This window comes from Balaenoptera acutorostrata, chromosome 3, assembly GCF_949987535.1.
Source record: "Balaenoptera acutorostrata chromosome 3, mBalAcu1.1, whole genome shotgun sequence".
Taxonomy (NCBI): Eukaryota; Metazoa; Chordata; class Mammalia; order Artiodactyla; family Balaenopteridae; genus Balaenoptera; species Balaenoptera acutorostrata.
The window spans coordinates 140799796-140824910 of NC_080066.1; the positions used below are offsets into that span (position 1 = coordinate 140799796).

Sequence of the window (25115 nt, forward strand, 5' to 3'; positions counted from 1 at the left end):
GAGCAGTAGAGACTGAAGCCACACGACATGGGTTGGAGAGTGAACGGGAAGTGAGAAAGTAGAAACAGGGAAACTAGGGAGCTATTTCCAGAAACTTGTCTCTGACCAAAATGGAGCAGTTGGACAATAGCTGGAGTGAGGGAAAGTCAAGGAACGGCATTTCAGTCTGCTCGGGCTGCCATAACAGACTACAGCCGACCGGGTGGCTAAAACCACAAAAAAATCTATTTTCTCTGGAGGCTAGAAGTCTGTGATCAAGTTGCCAACAAGGTCTGTTTCTGGTGAGAGCTCTCTTCCTGGCTTGTGGTTGGCTGCCTTCTTGCTGTCCTCACATGGCCTTTGCTCAGTGTGTCCTATGGAGAGAGGGAGATTAGGATCAGGGCCCTACCCTAAGGACCTCATTTAACCTTAGTGACTTCCTTCGAGGCCCCATCTCTAAATACAGCCATGCTAGGGGTTAGGACTTCAACATATGAATTTTGAGGGGACACACATATTCAGTCCTTAACAGATGGGTTTTACGAAAAAGATAGAAAGGATATTTTTTTGTGCTGAGGTTGAAGAACCAGTCAGGAGAGCATTATTAAAGATACAGAGGAGGGGACATGGGCTATTGGAACGATGACCATAAAAAGCCAAAATAGAGCCTTGGATCACAGAAGGAAGGGAAAAGTGTTGGTGCCAGTGGAGATGAACACCTGCAGGGGTCCTGGGAGGAAATTCCAGCCTGATGTAGGAGGCAGAGTCATCTGAGAACAAGGGAGAGTCAGGAGTAAGGACCTGGAGGAGGAAGGTGATTGCTGAAGGTCCAGCTGTGCTTGGAGACCATGGATTGATAAAGGCCGAGTCTTCCCAGTTGGGTGATGATGTCTAGTTTGGGTAACCATCTGACCCACACTTGAGGTTGCTAATCTGCTCAACTATTACTGCCATTTTGTATCAGCTGTCATCTAGAGACAGCAAAATGAAGCTTGAGTTGAAATTCCTGCTTTTGAGTCCAGAAGTACAGGATGGAAAAATACAGTAGCAGATCACTGTCAACTAAAAGGGAACATTAGTTGACGAGGCTATGAGAGTTAATGGTGCTAGTGGCATTTTTGGCTGCATTGGTACAAATACAATATCTACACCAAAGAAAGTGAAAGTCTATCTCCAATCTGTGCCTGTCAGGTCATTCTGAAGAATTTTGAGCACCACATGTGAGAAGAACATAAATTGCGCTGTAGTCGCACAGAACATCGGACAGGACTCATGCCTTGCCACGTTGACACATGGTTACAGCTACTAGGGGACACTTAGCCTGAAGAGAAGATTCAGCAGTAATAAGGTAATTGTTGATTTAATCAGTCTATTTATCTTGTCTTTTATGTGCTCTCACTTCAAGGGGTTTCTCACCTGCTGGTTCATTGCTTCCCTCTGACTTCCCTGGTGAATAGGGACATTATTAGCCAGATTTCACAGATGGGGAGATTGAGGCACCTGGAGGAGAAAGACAGGAGACAGCCTAGGCGCCGAGCATCCACCAACTCGCTCCTTAACCATCTCATTCTTGACTTTCATAACAAATGTTTTTCTCTGTCTCCTCCCATAAAAATCCTCCCGTCCTTCAGAGCCCAGCTGAAGTTTCCCTCCAAAGAAGCTTCCTTGGCATCATTGAGCCTTCACTGATAACTGCCTCCTTTGAAATTTGACAGTATTCAAAACATCTTACTAAGCATCTAAACAATATAAATCGATACCTGTTGCTAGAGTCTATAGTACTTGATTATATATTATTTCATGTTATTCACTCTGGTTTCATACATGTTGGTCACCTCTCCCGGGATTATGTTTTATTCTTTGTTCTTATCTCTCACAGAGCCCAGCCCAGCGCTGAGCTCTGAATGGGTGCTCAGTATAATGCCTTTGCTCCATAGGGGATAGTACTGCCATCTTCTGAGGCTGTCCACTCTACACACATCCTTGGAAAGGTAGTCTGAAACAAAAAACAGTCATTGTCTCTGCTTGCGAGGTTGCAGAAATGTGAGGCACCAGTGGAGAACTGTCTCCCAGTGATAGGTCATTCTCAACTCTTCCCAAGTATTGACATTTTAGAAGCTAGTAAGAGTTGCCAGTTGTCTCCTTGACCTTCTTCTGATCAATAAAGTACATCATCAGAATTTGGATCCCCGGAAATTTAAAGTGATTGTTTTGTTTTTAAAATATGGTCTGCAGATATTTTTATTTTTCCTGAATCAATCCTTGAAAAACGAAGTTATTCATGACTGATTTGAAGCATCTATTTTTCCATTTTAAGTTTTACTTTTGTGCAGTTTCTGTTTCTGAGATCTCGTGTATTTGATGGCAGTGCTTTTGATCTTCTTCGCATCAGCCACTCCACTGGCTGTTTATTCAACAATCCTATTGCACTGAGCACACGATCCTTCATAATGTAGCCTCAACCTCATCCAAACTCATTCACTCATGTAGCTTCTGCCCCAGCCTAATTCTGGAATCATCTCAAAGATGACTTGTTCCTCCATACCTCTATGCCTTTGTGCATGCCATTCCCTCTGCTGGAAAGCTTGCCCTATCTTTTTTGCGAAGGTAAACTCCTACTTGCCCTTCAAAGCCAGACTCAAGCTTTGCCTCCACTGTAGAGCATTCGCTGTGTTCCCTGAGCAGAATTACTGGCGTCTTCCTTTGTGATATTTGTTTATCTCTATGATGACACTTCCCATATTGCACTGTAATTATCTATTTACACAACAATCTCAATCAGTCCGAGGGCAGGAACCATGTCTCTGTATTCCTAGTGCCAAACATAACAGATGTTCAAGAAATTTTGTCTTTGAATGAATGAATACATTAGCCTTCTTGGTCACAAGCAACTGAAATAGCCTCTGATGATCTCAAGAAAAAAAATAAAGAATTTTTTGGATGGCTACTGGGGACAGATCAATGAAGGGCTGGAAGACTGGGTTTAGAAAATGGGCAGGACACAAGGGGAACCCAAGAGGGCAGATCAGCAGGGACAAATAATTCTAATTGCCACTAATATCCTTGTATCCCTCCCATTGGATTCTCAGGCTGGGGAGAGTATTCCATTGACTATGTGCAACATCACACTTTGTCTGCTCACTCCGTGGACAGACTGGGATGTGGTCACCTATCGATGTCAGCTTGCAAGGTTGGGGGTTGGGTAGGCACTATTCCCACCAAGATTACACATGTTGGGGAAAAGCAACTTTGAAAGGAAACTTGGATGTTATCAGAAGGGGAATGAAGTATGTCTAACCAAAAAAAAAAAAAAAAAGAGTGACAAGTGTCTATTACTGTAATGAGACTTTGTGGAAAAGGAGACTATGTGATTTAAAAATCAATTTAATATTGGATGGTTTGCTTACCAGCAAAATCACTCATGACATTTAGCACCTTTCTTTATTTTCCTTGATGAACTCAGAGTTCTTGCATAAATTTAATAATGTGTTATGTATCCCCTGGATATCTGATTTACTGACTTGAGCTTAATGATTGGACTCAATACAAAAAAAGAGCTTGCATACTTTGCCTGTGGCTGTCCAGCCGTCAAGGAACTAAGCTCTTTTGCTCCCTGGAGAAGCTAAAAATTCTAAAATGAAGTGCCCTCTGCTCTGGTTTCTGCTTTTCAGCATTTCTCTTCTGCTTTCACATACTTTTGCTGTTTTAAAATTAAATCTAAGAAACTCATTCCATATTTTTCATCATCTGCTTTTGAAAGTGAATGTTATGGATTTATGGTTTTGTGTTCTTTGATGTTAGAGTAGCAAACTATGCTTGCTTCACTTGTTTTCATTTCATTTTTTTTTTAACATCTATGAAGCTTTGATAATTTGATTTATTAAAACACCACAGTCAGTGTAGGGGAACTGACACCGTTTGCATTGTTGGAAAACGTCGTGAAACATCAGGCGCTAGTTCCCTACAGAGAGCTTACGTCTGTTATGATGTACCCCTCCTCTTTGGTCTTCAGGGAAGTCTGGCATTAAGCAAAATTTCAAGCTACACCCCAAGGATATTCATTCCTAGGACATTTCAAGATTTTTGGATTGGCTCCCAACCTCCTAATTTATTTTAAATACATTTATTTATTTAAAAAAATTTTTTTGGCTGCGTTGCGCCTTCGTTGCTGTTCATGGGCTTCTCTAGTTGTGGCGAGTGGGAGCTACTCTTTGTTGTGGTGCACGAGCTTCTCATTGCGGTGGCTTCTCTTGTGGAGCATGGGCTCTAGGCGCGCAGGCTTCCGTAGTTGTGGCACATGGGCTCAGTAGTTGTGTCTTGTGGGCTCTAGAGCACAGGCTCAGTAGTTGTGACACACAGGTTTAGTTGCTCCACGGCACGTGGGATCTTCCCGGACCAGGGCTTGAACCCATGTCCCCTGCATCGGCAGGCAGATTCTTAACCACTGAGCCACCAGGGAAGTCCCCACCCTACTAATTTTGATGTTATACTTGCTAAGATATTCAGAATAATCAGTTAGTTTTTCTTATTAAGAAACAAAAATGCTCCTTCCTGTTTCCTGTATTGTGGATCTGATGTATTAAAATTTGCATTTTATATAGTATCCCTTTAAATGTATTAAGGGGGAAAGGGGGTGCAGAGGGGAGAGAGAGAGAGAGAATACAGGATAACTTTACCCTGAGTGGAAAGCCTGGATAAGCAGACTACCAGAAGAGCTTAAAACCATATTAAAAAAGTCAGGGTTGGAAGAGCACCTAGATGTATTCATTGCAGTTCCCTCCACAGTGGGAGGGGTTTCAAGGAAAGGAACCATCACGTGCTACTATTTAATGAATGTGCATGTGTGTGTGTGTGTGTGTGTGTGTGTGTAGGGGGGCTATTATTAGGCTAGGACAGGGACTCTTTTAGGTATCTGAGGAATGGAAAAAAGCCAGGTCACATGGGGACCAGAATTGCAAAGCCAGAAACCAGGGGCTCTCTCTCTCTCTCTCTGCATCTGTAGGGAATTGTACCATCTCTTCTCAAAATTGGTCATTCAACACACAGTATGATATAGGCTATTATAAGTTTCTTTCCTTAACAAGAAAATAGGCACTTAGACATGTCAGGAGATTTAAAAAAAGTCATGGTCTAAAAATGAAGCAAATTAAACTCTGGCATGATTTTGAACTGATGGAGTATCAAGAGAGAGAGAATCCATTCAACCTTGGTATTAGGAATAGTCTCCTTAGCATGACACAGGTTTAATAACATAAGAGCTACACACCTTTCTAATGGGTCCATTCACACTACCAAAATAATAATAATAATTAATTTTTATTTAAATTCTTACTAGGTGACAGGCACTGTGCTAAGTGCTTTTGATAATTCCATTTAACTTTCAAACAACCCTATGGGGTAGGTATTATTATTCCAAGTTTTTCAGATGAATAATTGAGGCACAGAGGAGTTTAGTAACTATACTAAATCACACAGCTCTTAAGTGGCAGAGCTATTCTAAGCCACATGCTTTACCTCTATGACATATATTTTTCTGGCTAGGCTATGTTATCCCAATCAGGAATAAATGATATTTACACAATCATTATAAATGCTCTTTTGATTTTTAAAAGAATTATTCTATAGATAAAGCATGTAAGACTTGATTATGATTATAAAAGAGAATGCAAACATTATTGACCTTGGAACATAATAGTACAGAAGGAAGTTAGGGGAAAGAGGCAGAAAGAGAAGGGAAAAGAGCATGTATTTCTTCACATCAAAACAGCAGTATTTTTAAAGTTATAAAAAAATAGCTAATAGGACTAAAAATAAAAATAAGTTAAAAGTTGGAAGCAGGTTGAATATAACTGAGCCAAATTTTTTATTTTTAAAAGTGGTACTCAATAGATTCTTCTTGAAGTTGATAAATCAGGAAACAGCATAACCATGTTATTCCAGTTATGTGGATAACTACAGAAAACAAAAAACTATAAACAGATGAAAAACTGTTACCTGTGAAAAGTGGGGATCTTGGAGTGAGATTTTTACTTTTTATTTTATACCTTTCCATTTAAATGATTATTTCCACATGCACATATTATGTTTTATAATAAGAACCATGCCCATACAATTCACTTCAGTAAGTCAACATCTAGGTTTCCATCCCAGGAAAATGCTCATCGTGTAGATACATAAGTGGCTCTCAGTGAAATTCCAAAAGCAGGAAATACAGTCCCTGAAGGGCGTGCTGAACACTGTTGCCCCAGTGGTCTGGGGTTCCTTTATATAGATCTGACTGCCTTTAAATGCCCTCACCTATCCCAACATACAGCCCAGAGATGGGAGAAAACAAGAACCCTCCTGCCTGAATTTCTTACCCTCTTTTTTCTTTTACATTTACTTCCAGGTGAGAAGGCATAGTAGGTTCCACTTCCTCTTCTGATCTGAATATGTGTCTTATCCTGATTCTGGGAGACAATAAGCCACATGGCTTGGCCTTAATAGTACATGGGGTGCAGGAAGGGAAAGCAAACTACCGAAAAGAATGCACAATATTGGGAGGTATTTCAAAAGTATTATCTCCCTTACCTATGTATAAAAATGCATATGAAAAGGTCTTCAAGGATACAGACCACTGCAATGGCAGTGGGCACCTCTGGGGAGAGGAGTGGGGGAGGGGAGAATGTATTCATGTATGTCATGGCTTGTTGACTGTTTTGGTGTTTTTGGTACTGTGGATATTTCAGTGCTTTCATATGTTTTTTCCATTTTAATCATCACAATAGCGAGTTTAGTTTTAATCTCTACTTACTTTTTAAAAAATTAATAGACTTTATATTTTAGAGCGGTTTTAGGTTTACAGAAAAATTGAGTGGAAAGTACAGGGAGTTCCCATATACCTACCCTCACCTCCCTCCCCAATTTCTCCTATTACTAACATCTTGCATTAGTGTGGTGCTTTTGCTACAGTTGATGAGCCAATATTAATACATTATTATTAACTAAAGTGCATAGTTTACATTAGGGTTCACTCTTATGTTGCACATTCTGTGTGTTTTGACAAATGTATCATAACATATACCCACCATTAGGACATCATACAGAATAGTTTCACTTTCTTAAAAATCCCATATGCTCAACCAATTCATCCCTTCCTGTGATTGATTTTTTAAAAATCTGTGATAGTCCTGATTCCCGTGCTTGCCCTGCTGGCTGTTGCCGCTTGCCCGAGAAGTGAAACCCAGCCCGCTGCACCTGTTCTTTTCGTTACTGACTCTGCTCTCTGTGATAATAGCATCATGAGTGGTCTTCAAGCACCTCTCATCCTGCCACTACCGCCACTTGTCAGGGGAAAACCCAGACAGGATGAGATCCACATTCCCAGCTGTCCCTGTCTTCCAAGGAAGAGAAACCCTAAACCAGTAGCTAAAGAATGAAACCAGATATCCCAGGGAAGGACTGGGAGATGTCAGGTCTCTGGTGGTCTGAAAGAGGCGCCAAGCCAGAAGCCCAAAAGCGCTGGGCAAACCAGCAGGGAGATGTAGATTATGCCAGGTAACATCTCAGGCACTGCGAGGAAGGGGCCTCGAATAACAGGACTTTGAATCTGAGACCAGCTCTTATTGCTGAGTGATTAGGAGAAGCATGGAGCCCTTCTGCTTCCTGAATAAAATCAAACCCTGACGACAAACATTGGCACTGGGGGGAGAGTATATTGTGGAGACAGCTGAAAGTGAGGCTGAAAGATATTTCTCTAGACAATGTTTTTCAAATATTTTTACTGTGACCTAGAGTAAAAATATATTTCATATTGATATCTAGTGCACACATAAATACATACACACTGCAAAGTCTCAGCATCACTTGGGAGCTTGTTGGAAATGCAGGATATGGAGCTCACTTTTGACCTACTAAATCAGAATCTGCATTTTAATAAGGTTCCCAGGTAATTATGATGCACATTAAAATTTAAGAAGCACTCCTCCGGGGACCCCAAGCTAAAGATGAATAAACCATACCTATGAACCTCAGGGGGTCTCATTCCATGGGTTTTCTCCATTTCAGACCAGAGTCCTTAGTAAGTTGTCTAAACACTTCAGCCAACAGTAATCTTGGGATCCTATCTCCCACCTCTCTCAAGACCCCACCAAATAATAATAATAATGGTAATAATAATAATAATTGACTTGTATTACAGAGCTAAGCATGTGCTGAATGCTCTTCTAGTACCTTAGATGTATTAACTCTTTTAACCCTCATAACAAACTTAGTAAGGTAGGTTCCACTTTTTCGCATTTTATGTATGAGAAAACTGAGATACAGAAAGCTTAGATAACTTTGCAAGTCACATGCTAATAAATGGGGAAGCAAAAGTATAAAACCAAAAAAAGGAAAAAAACAGGAAGCACACCAGTGATAGAAAACAGTCAACAGATTTCCACAAGATGGAAAGTGGATGGAAGAAGACTATTGAATGACACAGGTGGAGAAAGTTGAGACCTCCCTGGAGGGTTACAAAGGTGACTGGGGCCAGTCTACCTGACAAAATCACTGAGAGGCTCTGTGCTTAGAACCAGCAAGTATGGCCAAGGGTCAAGGTGATCACCAGGAGCGGAAAACTAGACAACTGCCCTGTTGGTGCATCCCCGTATTCCCCCGTGCCCCCCACCTTAGTGCATGAAGCACAGGGAGCTGAGACTCGTCCAGGGCAGAAAGTCTGTCAGCTCTGCTCCAAAAATTTTGAATTGGCAATCTGTGGGAAAACTAAGACCTCCAATATAGATAATGTATATCAGCTGGACACGAGGGGGTTCCCACAGCTGGACACGAGGGGGTTCCCACAGCTTAACAGTTGGTCAGAATTTTATATTGAGCCCAGCTATTAAGTGTGAGGGTAAAAACATTTCAGAACTGTGAGGACTTAGAAAGTCTATCTTTCAGGCCCTCTTCTGTGGGAAGTTACTTAAGGATGTACTCCAGCAAAATAAGGAAGTAAACTAAGAAGGAAGAAAATATGCCATCCATAGATTAACCACTCTGACCCAGGAGAACAGGGACAGACATGAGTTTCCAGGATGAGAGCAGTATAGCAGGCCCAGACTCAGGCAAGTCCAGATTGTTACAGGAGGACAGAAGACTTCAAAATGGAGGGACTTAGGAGGGGAAAGCCAACTTACTCAGTAGAAAAGATGTTATGATAGAGAGTTTGGGACATTTTTGAGAATGTGATAACGGAAAACCATATGAAAAGAAAAAAAAGATAGTAAGAAACCTCAAGGGCCAGAGGAAGCTATATAAGAACCTCAGTCAACTAAACATGACATGATTTAAAGCAAATGCTAAATGTAGGAAAAGAGACTCCATTAGTCCTTAATGCTCTGAACATTCTACTTTATGTGGTCCTTGGTTAAATAGGACCAACAGGGAAGGAACTGCAGTTCCAGCACACTGCCTGCCCAGGCATGGAGCAATACTTAAATGGTTATAAACACGTAAATACTTTTCACTGGTGTCTAACTTTTAGAGTCAACCTTTTGACAAAGCAGAGAAAAGTTAACAGATGTTATACAGAATATAAATGCCAACAACATCAGCCATATAAAAGGTAAACTGCAACCAACAGAGGGTAGAATGTAGGAGAAAAGAAAAAAGGAAGACATAACAACATGATCATTGGCAATATAGCTAGGCAAACTGAAGGTGCCCCTACTCTATACCCCAATAATTCTAGAGAATCACTCACACTTTGAGTACCAAGAAGCTCACAGCAGCATAGTGTGGAATGATTCAAAGGAATCAACATAGATGGAGAAGCAATACTACATAGTGGTTAAGAGCGAGGACTCTGGATAGTCACTTATTAGCTGGTGAAATTTTAGGCACATGACTTCTCTGTGCCTCAGTTTTCTCATAGATGAATGAGAATTGCTACAGGATCACATTAGTCAAACAATGGAAAGTACTTAGAACAATGTGGCAGATAGTAGGCACTCAGCGTTGTCGTTGCTATTACTATTATTATAATTTCCCATCAACAAAGCCTGAATACTGTGGCACATTCATAGAAGGAATATGAGGCAGCCCCTGAAATGAAAGGACTAGAACTTATATGTATTAACATGGATACATTTTGAAAACATCAAGTTGAGTGGAAAAAGCAAATCATAAATAAGATGTTCAGAGTAATAATACCATGTGTGTACATTTTTAAACATAGGAGGCAATGCTATGTATTGTTTATGGATATATACAGATGTTTATATAAAAGATATTTAAGAAGTAACATAGGTGTTATGTTATTCTGTATACTCATATTTCATAATAAATGTTTAAGATACAAAACTAAGTTGCTGAAATAAGAAATGGTGATGTAGCACTATATAAAGTTTAAAATTTCAAAGGTAAAAAGTAAAAGAATAAGAGTATAAATATTAAATATTGAGAGGACGAGGAGGTGGGAAAGGGAGGGATGAGATCATTCTTCATCTTTTACATTGGAGAGTCAATAGGTATTGTTTAAAACTGATAAATTAAGAAATAGGAGTATAAGCATATTATCTAGAATTATGGAGCTTACCACCAAAAGAACTAAAACCAGAAGTTAAAATAAATTTTCTCTAGAGAGTGAAACTGGGTATGGTCTTCTGTACTATTTTATTTGTTATTATGTGCTTGGTATTATTTTGATGAAATTTTAATTCAGGTTTAAGCTTAATATAGGTATAAAAAAGAATACTGAGTTCTCCTTGAGACCAGAATTTTCTGAGATAAGCAGCACCCCCAATGCCAACATCACCAACATTGGGGCAACAGTGAGGTTTAAGCAAGTGATCCTCAGAAAGAAAGTGAACTGTAGACAATAGGCACTGAGGTCCTACTGCACTTGGAGAAACTATTTCCATGGCCAACAGTGGCAGATGGGCTTGATTATGTTAAGGGGGCCTCTGGGTTTCCTTATAGGGAGACAAAGGCCTTCTGAGAGACCCCTGGCTCTGCACCATTATGGTCAGTCAGGGTTCTGGCAGGAAACGGAAGCAGTTGCAGTTTTGAAGACAGTTTAATGAAGAGATGTACAGAGTTGTGGGCAGGGTAAAGACAACCAATGAGGAGTGCTGAGCAACCGTGGGAAGCCCCATCACCCCTTCTGGGTGTCCAGGGGCGAGGGAAGGAAGAAGCCCTGTGCGAGCTGGAGCCATTGCTGTGAACACTATTGTTGCTTTGCCCTGAACTCCCTCAGCCCACTTCTGAGTTCACCTCTGTGAGATGAACAGTTCCCTTGATGCTGGTAGCTAACCCCAGTGCCATGTCTCCTGCTTCCCTGCATGAGGGCTTTCCCTGCTTCCAGGGCTCCAGCTCAGCCTCGCACAGGACAGAGCTAAAATGCCAAGGATGGGACAGGCCCCTCATTTTACAGGTGAGGTCAAGGGGGAATAAAGTGACTTTCCAAGTCCCTTAACACCTGAGTCAGTCAGCATCATTGGAATAAATGGATAGGAGTCCCAAGTGATTGCATTAAACAGACCAAGAGTCTTTCATATGTCTGTGTTCCGTATCAGTCAGGGGCAGATGAGAGGAGCAGGGCTCTAGGAGTGATATGCCGCTGTCTCTGCATCTTGTGTTGAGCCTGAAGTCGATCTATGTCAGCGGGCAACAATAGCTGGGAAGGAAAGATGAACATGGTCAAGGGCAAGGGTGAACTGAACCCATCTGGACAACTGGACTTCACAAGGACAACCTGCTTTTGCCCTCAACAATTCCAGTCTGGATACCGGCTTGCCCTGTCAGAGAAGTCGGTGCCCTTTGCCATGGAGTGACACTGGCACATGGCCCAGGACTTGGGGCAGCTGAAGGAGGAACTAGGAGGAGCTGTGGGTCCGGGTGGTGCCCCTCACTGAGCCCGGCGAGCCAGCAGATCGGAGGCAGTGTGAGCAGTGCCACGGTGCCGAACGCGCACGTTAGCCTTCAGGGCATAAACACGGAGGCACGTTTACATCCATGAATTTCTCATGTGGCCATCCGTATCCCAGAACCAAACAGGGAAGGAAATTCTGAGACAGGTAATTTCAGCTTGACTGAGTGGACACAGCACAAAACCACCACATTTTTGCATAGATTTTACGCGATTGAAAGTGCCTTGGTGGCAAGAAAGCTCTATTAAGTGTTACAATTCGACACAACATCTAGAAGGATGCTTCACACATCGTAGGTACTCTATAACTATGTTCCATTTTGATGAAATAATCTAAATATTAGTCTTGTTAGTTTGCAGGCTCGCACAAGTCAGCCAAAAACAGCTGTGCAGCCTTTAGAGCCTTGACGTGATCCCCAGATGACGGCAGCCCACTCTCTCCTCCTTAATTGCTTCTCCATTGTAGCTCCTAAGTTGCCAAGTGTACCATTCATTTAATATCCCTCTGTACTTATGATTGCTCATGATCTGAAACCTTGTCAAAAAGATTTGAAGAAAAGTGGAAAAATATTAAGATCCACGGAAAAAGCCCTTGAAACTTGGAGTGGAAAAAATGACAAAAAATAACCTGCCACAGTGCTAGCCAAGAGGCCAGTTATTGTAACACAGCCTCTGTAACCGGAGGGGCAAGAGCGAGGCGTTTCTTCCCAGGTGAAGAGACAGCCAGCAGCCCCCAGTATTCACAGCACCAGAGATGTTTCCAAATCCCACTCCAAATCTCGTAATCCCTTCAGTCCTTAACCGCTGGGAATGACATCATCCTTCCCCCCACCCCCGTTTCAGACAGAGGCTCACCGCTTCTACTCTAGAGCACTGTTGTGGTCTAGCAGGCATGTGGCTTTCAGGCTGACTTAGAAAATCCAATCGCACATGGAAAAACACAATTTAAAAAATTATGATCTCTTTTTCCCCTTTATAAACAGATGTCATTAACTTTGGATCTAAGCAGGGGCATAACTGTCCTGGCTCACTGAAGGATTTGTGAAGTGTTTTTCAATATTGTTGAAGGCATGGATTTTCCTGTTGCAGAAAAGCTGTAAATATAGCATCACTGGAAGGCTGAGAAGTGTCCGTTTTCAGGGATTTGCCTCCCCAAATGCCTATAAAAATGGAAACAAAAAAGTAAAATGAAAGAGTAATGTACAGGCATGCTCAAAGCTATATCTTGCTGCTACTTGCTTGAGTTATTTAAAGTTCTCTCATTCTATTCACAGGATTTTCAAGAAATAGGGGATTTTCCTTTCTTCTCCATATTCCCTCTTCATTCTTTATGTCTATCTCCTTATATCTATCAAAGTATGTCTCTGTAACTATGTAGTGGCACAATAATCTGAAAGCTCTGGTTAATGTAGACATACACATTCATTCATTCATTCATCAGACATTTCATGAGCAACTGCTATGTGCCAGACACTGTCTAAGTTCTGAGTATAAAAGAATAAACAACTCCTGCCTTGGACCTTACCAGTCTATTGGTGGTAATAGCCTTTTAAATGGATAAATTACAACATGTTAAGAACAAAGACAGACGTGCTCTGTGAGCAGAGATGGGAGCAACATACTGTGAGATAACCTTTCCCAGTTGTTTCAGAGAACCACCCTGGTATGAACATTTTCTGAGCCATATAATATGCGTACAGATCACTTGGAGTTAGTTTTGCAGTGTTGAGTTAATACAATGGAATGAAGAATCATCTTTCTGTGCGAAAGTTTACCCTTATGTCAGGGGGAGAGGGGTGGATGGAGAAAAGCACAGGGAGGGGGCCTTGGCTCTTGGCCTGCCAAGGGACTAGCACATTTCAATTCCCTGGTGCTGTTAATGAATCATTAGGCTGTTAAGAATGTTGTGTGTGCTCATGTGTGTGTTTAATTGTCTACTCTTCTAAAACTCCTTCCTTCCCCTCTCTTGTTTCTCCCACTTCTTTTTAAAATGGTCAGAAGAAATCACAAAGACAAGGAGGAATCTTGTTTTATTGTCCTTTCGGTGGATTAAACCATCACATTGTGACATTCATCTAAATCATTAGGAAATCTACATTCCAAAGTCTGTAAAATCCCATCCATGCCTCAGCAGGGAGGGGAGAACGTACAGTTGCCAAACTTCACACTCCCCCGATCCTTGCTAAATTTGGAGCCAAGTGCAAAGAATTGGGGTCCTGCACTCACTTATAGCTGGCAAAAAGCTACTGCCTCGTTTGTGAAAAAGGACTTCATGGCCATCAAAAGCTGTTACAGTGTCATGTGGTGATGAGTTTAATGTAAATGAACCTAAAACATCTGGATCAAATTTCCTCTCAAACAAACAGTGTTATGAAAATTGGTGGGTGAAAAATATCTTCTGGCCAAAGGCATTTTGGGTTATTCCTGAACCCAAACTGTCTGCAGTGACGGTTTAAGAAAGGGGCCCAGGTGAGGCTGCTCTGTTACTCCTCCTGGCACCCGAGTCTACGGCAAATAAGGCTGGAGCAAAAAGGACTGATCACGTGAGCCATCATCTTCGTAATGCAAAAATGGGAGTAATTAATTCATTTCTCAGTTATTTACTGAGCATCTACTGAAAGCCAGCTATGATGCTATGCTCAGGGGAAACTGCAGGAAACAAGACAGACCCTGCTCTCCGAGAGTTTGCAGTTTAGAGACAACTTAGAGGCACACACATTAGACAGACAGTTAGCATAGAACATGGTGGTTGTTTCAGGTGCTATGAGCGCTCAAAGCAGCCCAGTGAGTCACCAGCTGAGAGTGGGTGGACTGAGAGTGTGTCTGTGGGAAAGCGGCCTATGTGCTGAGAGCTTCAGAGTGTGGTTGACTGCTGCACTCCTCAGGGCCAATCTCCAGGCCTGGTACCTGGCACGGCCTCAAGAAATACCCATTACATGAGTGGTTCTGCAAACAAATGCTGAGAGGAGAGCTGGGTGAGGAGGAGAGGAGGTGTGTTTGGAAGCAGTGAATAGCGCATGCCCAACGCTGGGGATAGAAAGAGGTTTATTAGGCTGGAGAGAGAGGAGCCAGGTGGGGATGGCGAGGAAGAAAAGAGGCTGGAGGAAAGAGGGGTCCTGATACTGCAGCGTCTTATAAGCCCAGTTAAAGATTTAGACTCTCTTAAGGGCAGTGGGACATCCTTGAAGAGATGTAAGCAGAGAAATGACATGATCAGAGTTTTATTTTGAGAAGATCTCTCTTGGCTACCATGTGGAGGATGGATTTGTACATAATATGGCTGGAATCCAGGAAGCTTTTGTAATACTCCAACGGAAATGAGATGGTCAGGCCTAGGCTGGGGAAGGTGGAGATGGAAAGAACTAGACAGGTTCCAAAGACATTTAGCAGGCAGACTCAGTGGGACTCAGTGATCATTTGAAGGTAAAGGGTGAGGGAAATTCCATGAGAGGGGCTCATCCTGAGACAAAGATGTACCAGCCAGTGACTCCTTAGGGAAGTGCTCCTGAGTGGGAACAGCAGAACAGGAAGGGAAGGAAGCTAAGCAAGGCTGTGACTTTCAGGCAAAATTCCACAGATGGTGCATTGCCTTCAACCTTTGGGGGAATTCTAACATATCTCAAACCATTTTAGTTCATTTACTTATTTATACCAAACTTGTTCCACATAGGCTATAAGGCAAGCTCTAAGGATATGTAAAATACAACAAGATTGCATAAAGATCTAAGAAAAGAAGAAAGAAAATGGGGGAGGAGCCTAAGAAAGAAGCCAGGATTGAGGATAAAATGTGTACTTTAATCAACATATTCCTCCTATGTGGGCCACGTGGTTGGCTATAATGTAAAAGGGAAACTTGATCAGTTATGCTATTTGGTGTTCAGAAAATAAATACCAACTTCAGAAGTGCAACTATTTTGACACTAGAATGGGATGGGAATTTCTTCAAGAATTTTGATATGGGGCCACTGTATGGTTTTATAAGTAACCTCCTTACACATCCCAGAAAAAAAAAAACCAAAACAATGAATCTCATGACAGTTTTTAAAATAATGATCCTCAATAGAGGCTAATGGCAGCTCATCAGAAGCAGAATTCAGCAAAATCCCCCATGGGGGATGGATGTGTGTGGGCCAGGTTACCAGTTCTCAGCTGCCCCTGCTTGACCAGGGGTAGATTTTAGAATATCTCATAGAATATTGCTTGGGAAATAATAGATGTCCTCCTTCAAGCAACCGTCCTTGTTTCTTGCAACCGAATGCTTGCTAAATATTAACTCACAATGCACTTGAATTTTTTTTTCTCTATTCTCTATCTCAATTGTAGATCTACAATCAACTCTCTATTTCCATTTGACTATAGACCTACATGACTTAGTAGACATTCGTTCTGAGATTAGATTTAATGTCATTCTGTAAAAACTGAAAAGTCAAGAAAAAGATGCAGGTGTGAATCAGCAGCCGTACTACCTGTGCTTAAAGGTGAGCTCAGGGAGCACCTGTGGGCAGGGCACCGTCTCCTCAGAAACCGTTTTGAATCTATGCTAATGCATAAGCTCATAAGCTATCAAGGCCAACTGTTCTACTCCCTATACCACGGTTCTAATAGTTTCAGCCTGGAAAAAACATTTCAAGGAGTTATATGCAGAAATCTATCTCATAAGCAATCTGCAGTTCTGGATCTGGCTTGATTATGCCTTACCTGCATGTGATTAAAGGTGAATACATTTAGAATGGTCTTTAAACAGTTCTAAAGCCACAAAGTCTTCCCATGGTGCTTCATTCAATCAATGTTTTAAAACCATCTATACAGGGACCAGGTAGAGAGGACACTGACCCACAGAAATTGGGGTCATTGGCTTTACTTTCTGAGGCTGACAGAGATGAGTCTTCCGGGAATCAGCTAGGAACCTGGTTTCTTTTCATGTGGTTGTCTTTGGGGAGCATATTTCTGTCAGTCACTTTCTAAGACAAATAACCCACCAAACGCCACAGTGCCAACATTTCCTGTTGATTTTGTCTATGAAATATCTCTCGGATTTTCCCTCCTTTCCATCCTTTGTTCCCCCAAATACAAGATATTGTGACCCCTCTCTTTGCTTACACTCTGGTGTAGACCTATCTAGTTCATCTTGAACACAATAGCCAGATTTGCTGTTTTCCTTCCTAAGAAACCATTTCCATCATGTCACTTTCCTGCTTAAGAATATGATCGGTTACCAACTTCCTATCATGCTGGGTCCAGATTTCTCTGACTTTCAGGACCCTCCATAATCTGGTTCTACCATAAATTCCCAACTTTATTAACCATTAGCCCTTTCCTCCTCTGAATTAACATAGTATCTTGCTCATTATTCTTCTATAACACTTGTCACTTAAAAACTTATATACTATACCCTTCTACACTTATGACTTCTCAATATATTTGTTTTATATATTAAATGTATATCAGTTTAGAATTACAATATATATTTAATGTATCAAATCTTTTATCATTTTGCAATGACCCTATTTACCACTAGCGTAGCAGTTCTTCTTCTTCTTTTTTTTTTCTTAAAAATCCATTTGGTGTGATAGTAAAACAGACATACCAACTTTTTTGGTTTATATGCCTGAAAGATGGTTATCTATCCAAGTACTTTAAACATTTTTGTGTCCTTATGAATGTCTGTAACAGCATATATTTAGATTTTCTTCTTACATTTATTTTGGTTGCCAGTGTATTTACATTTATTTCTATCATCTTATTTTGTATCTTCTATTTGCCCTGTCTCCTCTGTTAACTTTATTTTTCCTCTTGGCTTATTTCTGGAGTGAGTTTATATCCTTTAGGTTTCTCTCTGAATGAGAATTCTTTTTGTATTAAACTTTCCTTTTTGTCTGAAAGTGTCTTTTTTTATACCTGTTTTTGATAGTTTTTCTGGGTATAAAAATTTTATTTGACTTATTTTTTCTGCACATTGTAACTATTACTCCACTATCTTTTGCCTTTTGTTTTACTACTGAGCACTGTTTGCTCCTTTATATTTGTTCTGTCTTTTTTCTCCAGATGTTTTTACAACTTTCTTTATGTCTTTGCTGTTCCTTGTTTCATTATGATGTGTCTAGATATGTTTTTCTAGTTATTTATCTTACTTGAGATTCACTGGCTTCCTGAATATCAGGTTTGAGATTTTTCAGTAATTCTGGAAAAAATTGGAACACCTACTAGACTTACGGTAGACTTTCTCAATTTATCCATGAGTCTTAGCCACTTTTTCATATTTTCTATCTTTTTGTGTCCTTGAACTAACTTCCAGATAGTTACTTTAAATCTCTTTTCCAGTTTACAAGTTCTCTTTTTAGCTGTTTAATCTGCTAGTTTACGTATCCACTGAATTTTTGACTTGTAGAAACTCTATGTTTATAATTACCTGTTCCTTGCTTATATTTTTAGGTCTTTTTATTATTTCTTAAAACATATAAACCTATACTTATATTCTGTATTTGATAATTTCAGTACCTGAAGTCTTTGTAGCTCTAATTTTGCTGACTGTCATTTATAGTACCTCGTTTGTTTATGTTTTGTGATATGTGGCTATGAGTTCATGTTCTTGGTACTTTATTTGTGGGAATTCTTAGAAACCTGAGTTGCAGCTGACAACTCCAGAAAAGATTTGTGCTTCCTGACATACAGATGGTCAATAGGCACATGAAAAGATGTTCATAATTGCTAATTATTAGAGAAATGCAAATCAAAACTATGATGAGGTACCACATCACACTGGCCAGAATGGCCATTGTAAAAAAAAGTCTACAAATAATAAATGTTGGAGAGGGTGTGGAGAAAAGGCAACCCTCTTACACTGTTGGTGGGAATGTAAATTGGTGCAGCCACTATGGAAAACAGTATGGAGGTTCCTCAAAAAACTAAAAATAGAGTTGCCATATGATCCAGCAATCCCACTCCTGGACATATACCCAGACAAAACTATAATTCAGAAAGATACATGCACCCCCATGTTCATAGCAGCACTATTTACAATAGCCAAGATATGGAAACAACCTAAATGTCCATCAACAGATGAATGGATAAAGAAGATGTGGCATATACATATATATATATACACACACACACAATGGAATATTACTCATCCTTAAAAAGAATGAAATAATGCCATTTGCAGCAACATGGATGGACCTAGAGATTATCATACTAAATGAAGTAAGTCAGAAAGAGAAAGACAAATACCATATGATATCACTTATATGTGGAATCTAAAATACGACACAAATGAACATATCTATCCTGAGGTTTGCCTCCCTCTTAGGACTTGCCATTTTTTAATAAAACAGTATGTACCATTCTGCCTCAGCTATGTTCTACTTTCCATTTAGCAATAAAGCTTTGGGAGAGATTTCTAAATTCGTATCCTGTATCCTGTTCCTCAACCTGTGTTCAATTTTGTGTGACATAGGAGACCTTTGTGCCAGTCTCAGAGTCAAGACTGCTGTTCAGAATTGGTACACATTTTAAGGACATCCAGGAGAACCACTGGGCCTCTGGGACTACATACTCTCCCTCGTACAAGGTCATGGTGCAAAGTTCTTGGCAGATTTCACATACTCTTCTGGCCAATAACGCATTTCGGGGCTATTTCTTTCCACATTTATTTTGTGATCCAGATCGTAGGCACCTTTTGTTGTCAGGTTGGCAAAAAACCTGGGCATAAAAAAAGAAAATCAGAAAAGTCAAGGGTTACCAAAGAAATAAGAAGCAGTGATAAACAGTTAGAGGGAAACATTTACAGACCTTCTGAAGGATGGAGAGCCTAGCAAATTCCACTTCTTAACTTCTCCAAGCTCATAATTCATGCTTGTATCCTTACATGTAAAGCCCTTCACTGCTTTCTAGGCTTAAAAGAAGTTGGGATGCTGAAGAGCTTGTTCTTGAGTTGCTGTCACATGGATGGTTTTGACTAGGCTCAACGGCAAAAGTGAAAGCTTTCAATTGTTTTGTGTAGCTTTGTGTTACAAAAATTAAGGTAATTTAAAAAAACCATAATTAATTTAATATGGTTGTTTCTCTATGGGGAAAAATTGGTGCCAGGGCAGGAAAGGTTATTCTGGAATTAAGTAGGAAACTTGCACACAAAATGTTGTGGTTAAAACTGCTTCTTTCCGGAACTCCAGACCCTTAATCTGGGAGTGGCTAGATGGGAACACACATTTGTAAAAATCATCAAGCTGTAAGGTGTATGCTCTTCCCTGAAAGTGAGCTGTACCACTGTATCTCAGTTTAAAGGAGATAAAGAGGACCTCACAGTGTAGAGGGTAGATTGGTGTTGAGTTCACCTTTTGAATTCCCATTAGCACTTAAGAGACACAGACTAGTGTCTCCTTAGTCCAGCCTTCTCCACTGTTCCCACACGTCTTCCTGACCTCTCCACGATATCACCTCGACCACAAAGGAACATCATCACCTTTTCCCTCCCCACCAGCTAATGGGAATTCCACTAGAATCTTCTTGATAGGTATGGGGAAGTCACATCAAGACCTGGGAAGGAGGTTATTCTGGCATATAAAAGAAAGAAAGCATTGCTCTGGTCCTGTGATACACAGCTGTGAACTCTGGATTCACAGAGTTGACTCAGATCTCGGCAAGGATCTTTGACAAGCAACCTCTGCTCTTTGAAAATCCCTCTTCTTCTTTTTAAAAGAACCCCCATTTTATAAGTTTCCAAACTTCTCTCAGGCTAGAACAGATATTGTAAACCTCATGCTAAGGCAAATATAGGGCCTCCCTTGGAGGCATGCGAAGTTTTGATTTTATCTTCTGTTTATTTCTCTGGCATAGCTGGTGTTATGTTGATGGCCAATAGACATGAATGCGGAACTACCCTGAGGTGGGATGTTTCAGTCCCTAGCATGCTTACCTTGATTCTCTTTCATTTCTCTTCTCTGGTTCAGTCAAGTTCATAGAAGCATTATCTACTGGAAAAGGAAGTTAAAACGAGCTAGGTTCTCTCCAAAAAAAAAGCAAAACTTAAAATATTTGTTAAAGGGTGGATGGAGGGGAGTAAGTACATCTACCTCACTCATCACAATCATCTTCCCATCCTCCTGGCCTCTTCCTCTCTCTCTCCTCATCCGCCAACCCCATACTCTCTTCTTGAGCTACATGCACACCCATTGCCAGCCCTCCATCACCTTGTAGATTTAGGTAAAACATCCTCCCTCAGCGTTTGAAATGATAAGCTTTGGTAAGTAAATGAACACATTCATCAGATTTATGGGTACCAAATGAATATTTTTGTACATTCCAATATGGCCAAATGCACCTAACTGGTTGTTAATCAATATAGCCTCAAAGTAACATGTTCTCCTGTCGCCTCCCCAAATTTCAAGAGGAAGAAAAAAGCGAGAGTGGAAGCAAAGCATACACAGCCATAGTCTGGTGGCTTAAAAAAGGGCTTAAAAAGTTTTAGGTGAACGTTGGCTTTTGTCTCTCAGCCCTCAGGGGAAAATGTGAGCTTGTTCCCTCATTGAAAAAATATCATAGCCCTTGACAGGCTGGATTCTTTGATCCTCCAATGTTATAGTGATTTCTCCAGTGCCCTCCTACACCCCATCCCTCCTCACCCCCCACCTTACTGGGGCTTTGTAACCTGATGCTCCATAAAGAGCATTTCCACAAGAGCATTAAGACATGTCCCCACATAATACTAAACCTGTCCCCCGAATGCCCTCCGCCTCCTCCTCCCAAGCACAGTCCCCCCCACCCCCGAGGCTTCCGCCATGAGGCTGGGCTGGCAGGAGAAGCTGGCTCAGCTGTTTCAAATTAGGGGCAATGGGAGGCTTCCTTGTAATATATGACTTAATCAGGGGTCCCTGAAGTAAACAGTCGAAACTGAGTCTGGAAATGACCCGAAATTGGACTTCATAAACCTCCTTTGGCTTTGGAGCTGGGAAGGAATTGGAGTCTCTCATAGGTGTGTTATACGTTATCATTAGTAGATGGATAGCTGTCCTTGGACGCCCATAGGAATGAAGTATGCTGTGTGGTGGTTGTGTATTATAAGATAAAATACAGGATGCCTAGTTAAGTTTGATTCAGATAAATAATATTTTTTTAGTATCAATGTCCCAAATATTGCATGGCAACCATAGTGTTATTGATGTTATTGTGCTATAGTCTTATAGTGTTATTGCAATAATTTCCAGGAGTGAAGGAGCCATGGTATTCTTGATATTACCTCCTTCCTACTAAGGTGAGGCTCAAACTTCTGTAAGGCTCCATCTGAAAACGTTAGGTCATTTTTTTTTCTATTGGTCCATGGTTTCTCCTTAAGACTAGTTTCCCGTCACTCTTACTCAGGTGAGGAGCTAAAGTTAGCCTAATGAGTAAGAAGGAAATTGCTGCCTATAGGCAACCCCCCCCCCATAAACCAGAAGCTGAATGCTTAAAATGTTGTCATTATATGCGTAGAGATGGCCAACAGGCACATGAAAAGATGCTCAACATCGTTAATTATTAGAAAAATGCAAACTAAAACTACAATAAGGTACCACCTCACACCAGTCAGAATGGCCATCATTAAAATGTCTACAAATGACAAATTCTGGAGAGGGTGTGGAGCAAAGGGAACCCTCTTATACTGTTGGTGGGAATGTAAATTGATGCAGCCATTATGGAAAACAGTATGGAGGTTCCACAAAAAACTGAAAATAGAGTTGCCATATGATCCAGCAATCCCACTCCTGGGCATATACCCAGACAAAACTATAATTCGGAAAGATACATGCACCCCCATGTTCATAGCAGCACTATTTACAATAGCCAAGATATGGAAACAACCTAAATGTCCATCGACAGATGAATGGATAAAGAAGATGTGGTATATATATATATATATATATATATATATATATATATATATATATAAAACAGAATATTATTCAGCCATAAAAAAGAATGAAATAATGCCATTTGCAGCAACATGGATGGACCTAGAGATTATCGCACCAAGTGAAGTAAGTCAGACAGAGAAAGACAAATACCATATAATATCACTTATATGTGGAATTTAAAATACGACACAAATGAACATATCTCTGAAACAGAAACAGATTCACAGACATAGAGAACAGACTTGTGGTTGCCAAGGGGAAGGGGAGGTGAGGGAGGGATGGACTGGAAGTTTGGGATTAGCAATGCAAACTATTATATGTAGGATGGATAAACAACAAGGTCCTACTCTATAGCACAAAGAAGTATATTCAATATCCTGTGATAAACCATAATGGAAAAGAATATGAAAAAGAATGTATATATACGTATAACTGAATCACTTTGCTACACAGCAGAAATTAACACAACATTGTAAGTCAACTATACTTCAGTAAAATAAATTTTTAACAATGTTGTCATTATATGCATCAGTTCTATGTCTTACAGCTTTATTACCCTACTAGTTGTATTACTTGATGTTACTCAGATGAGTCATTACCATTACCCGTCATCAAATAAACAATAGAAACATACGAAAGGAACGTTTGAGTTGCCATCATTTCCTCTAATGGTAATAATTTAGAAATTTTTGTCATATTTTTCAACTTTGTAGCAAAGCTGCATTATAAATTACATTTGTCATTGTCGTTTCAAGCTCACAGAAAAATGCCTTATGAGAGATGAGGTAGAGATGTCAGAGCTGCTTTATCATAATATTGAGAAAGAACTCAGAAGGCTCGGGGAGGAGACAATGTTAGAATAGATTTATTATAAGACACGAGAATCTGCCACTCAACTATGTTCCCTGGGAGGACTCGGAGTATACTCTTCTCACTAAGGGTAGAAGGATCGCATTGGGGGGTGGGCATCCGTGTTTTTGAGCTTGTGGTAAATGGTGGTACATGCTCCCATGGTCCTAGAGAACCCTTGGAAAGGCATAGTCCTGGGACCCCAGCATCCCCCTTTCTCCCAAACCAAATCACTGCAACAGCAAACCCCAACTTCCCCTTGCATGTATGCCACCCCAAAATGGTTATGGCAGTGGCAGTGCTCCTGATTATCCTGCCTAAGGATACCTCCTCTGTCAGGTGGCAGAGTCCTGCTAGGAGGTGCACACCCAAAAGGGAAACTTTTGATCACCCCAGACAGAGATATAGCTAGTGGACAAAACAAGAGGAAAAAAACACAGTATTCAAAGTTTATTAGATTGGGTAAAGGAATAGGAAGCCCCAAAGCATCCCTCCTGCCAGTTAGGAAGAATAGGGCATCTGAGGATTAAAGAGATTTCTCAAGAAATACAATAGGAAATGAGGGTGGGGTTACAAACAGTAAACAGAAGGAAACACTGTGACAGTGAAAAATTAGGTGAGATTTGCAAGAGCCAACACTGAGGAAACCAAGAGATAGAATCATGGCACAGAACAAAAAAGGCAAAGAAGAGCTTGGTTAGAAGGACCAACTCCACACAGAAGATACAATAAGAAAAGACACGAGAGGAAATTATTCCAATGGTGCAGGCAACCCGCTTGCCTGGAAAATTCGTAAGGAAAGGGTAGATATATTAACATCATCAACACAGGAGGCAAAAACAAAGTTAGGTAGCAATAAGGAATGTGATGGCATGAGTCAGAGGGAAAGAAAGGGATTATAATTAAAAAGGAAAATTAAGCAGGCAAAGATACAGAATTTAAATTCTTATTTTTATTTATTCCTGTTCCCACATTTTATTGTATTTCCCTGGCAGACATCCCACACTCTGGTAAGTCTGGGGGAAGGGGAGGGGTTGGCAGAAAAATGTTGCTTTGGGGATTTGAATCTTATTACTTGGTGCTGTTAGTGTTTGGCAGACATTTATAAAAATTACATGCTGTAGTGGCAGGTCACTTTTTTAAAAAAATGAATCTTGAGCTTCAAATTTAGGACAAAGGTGACGGTTTAAAAGAAATAAAGGGAAATAAGACGAAGGCAAAGGGAAGGTGGGATGCCGGGGGCAGGGGGTGGGGGCGGCAGCTGGCTTGAAGGGAGCTGGAAAACCTGCCAGTGACCAGGAAGAGAGGAACCCAGCTGCCAGATCCCTGATGGACGAGAGACATTTACTTCCTGGAACTTGTCTTTTTGGCTGCTTACTTCCGTAGGGATTTTCCCTTGAATTAACACTAGTAGCCACAAGCTTAGACAAAATCATTGGAATTGGGTTTGGAGGTTAGATACCGTCATGGATTAGCTCTGCTTTTCACGTTTTTATGACTATTTTTCATCT

The 25115-nt window shown here is 40.7% G+C and overlaps 1 long non-coding RNA gene across 2 annotated transcripts in view; it reads left to right on the forward strand.

The window, feature by feature from the left end:
• The window catches only part of LOC130707770 (uncharacterized), a 91756-nt gene that overhangs the window by 17657 nt on the left and 48984 nt on the right, over positions 1-25115 (forward strand). For both annotated transcript variants that reach the window (XR_009007798.1, XR_009007799.1), the window contains exon 2: positions 1171-1327. This is a non-coding gene — a long non-coding RNA (uncharacterized LOC130707770). The remainder of the gene's footprint in view (positions 1-1170; positions 1328-25115) is intronic.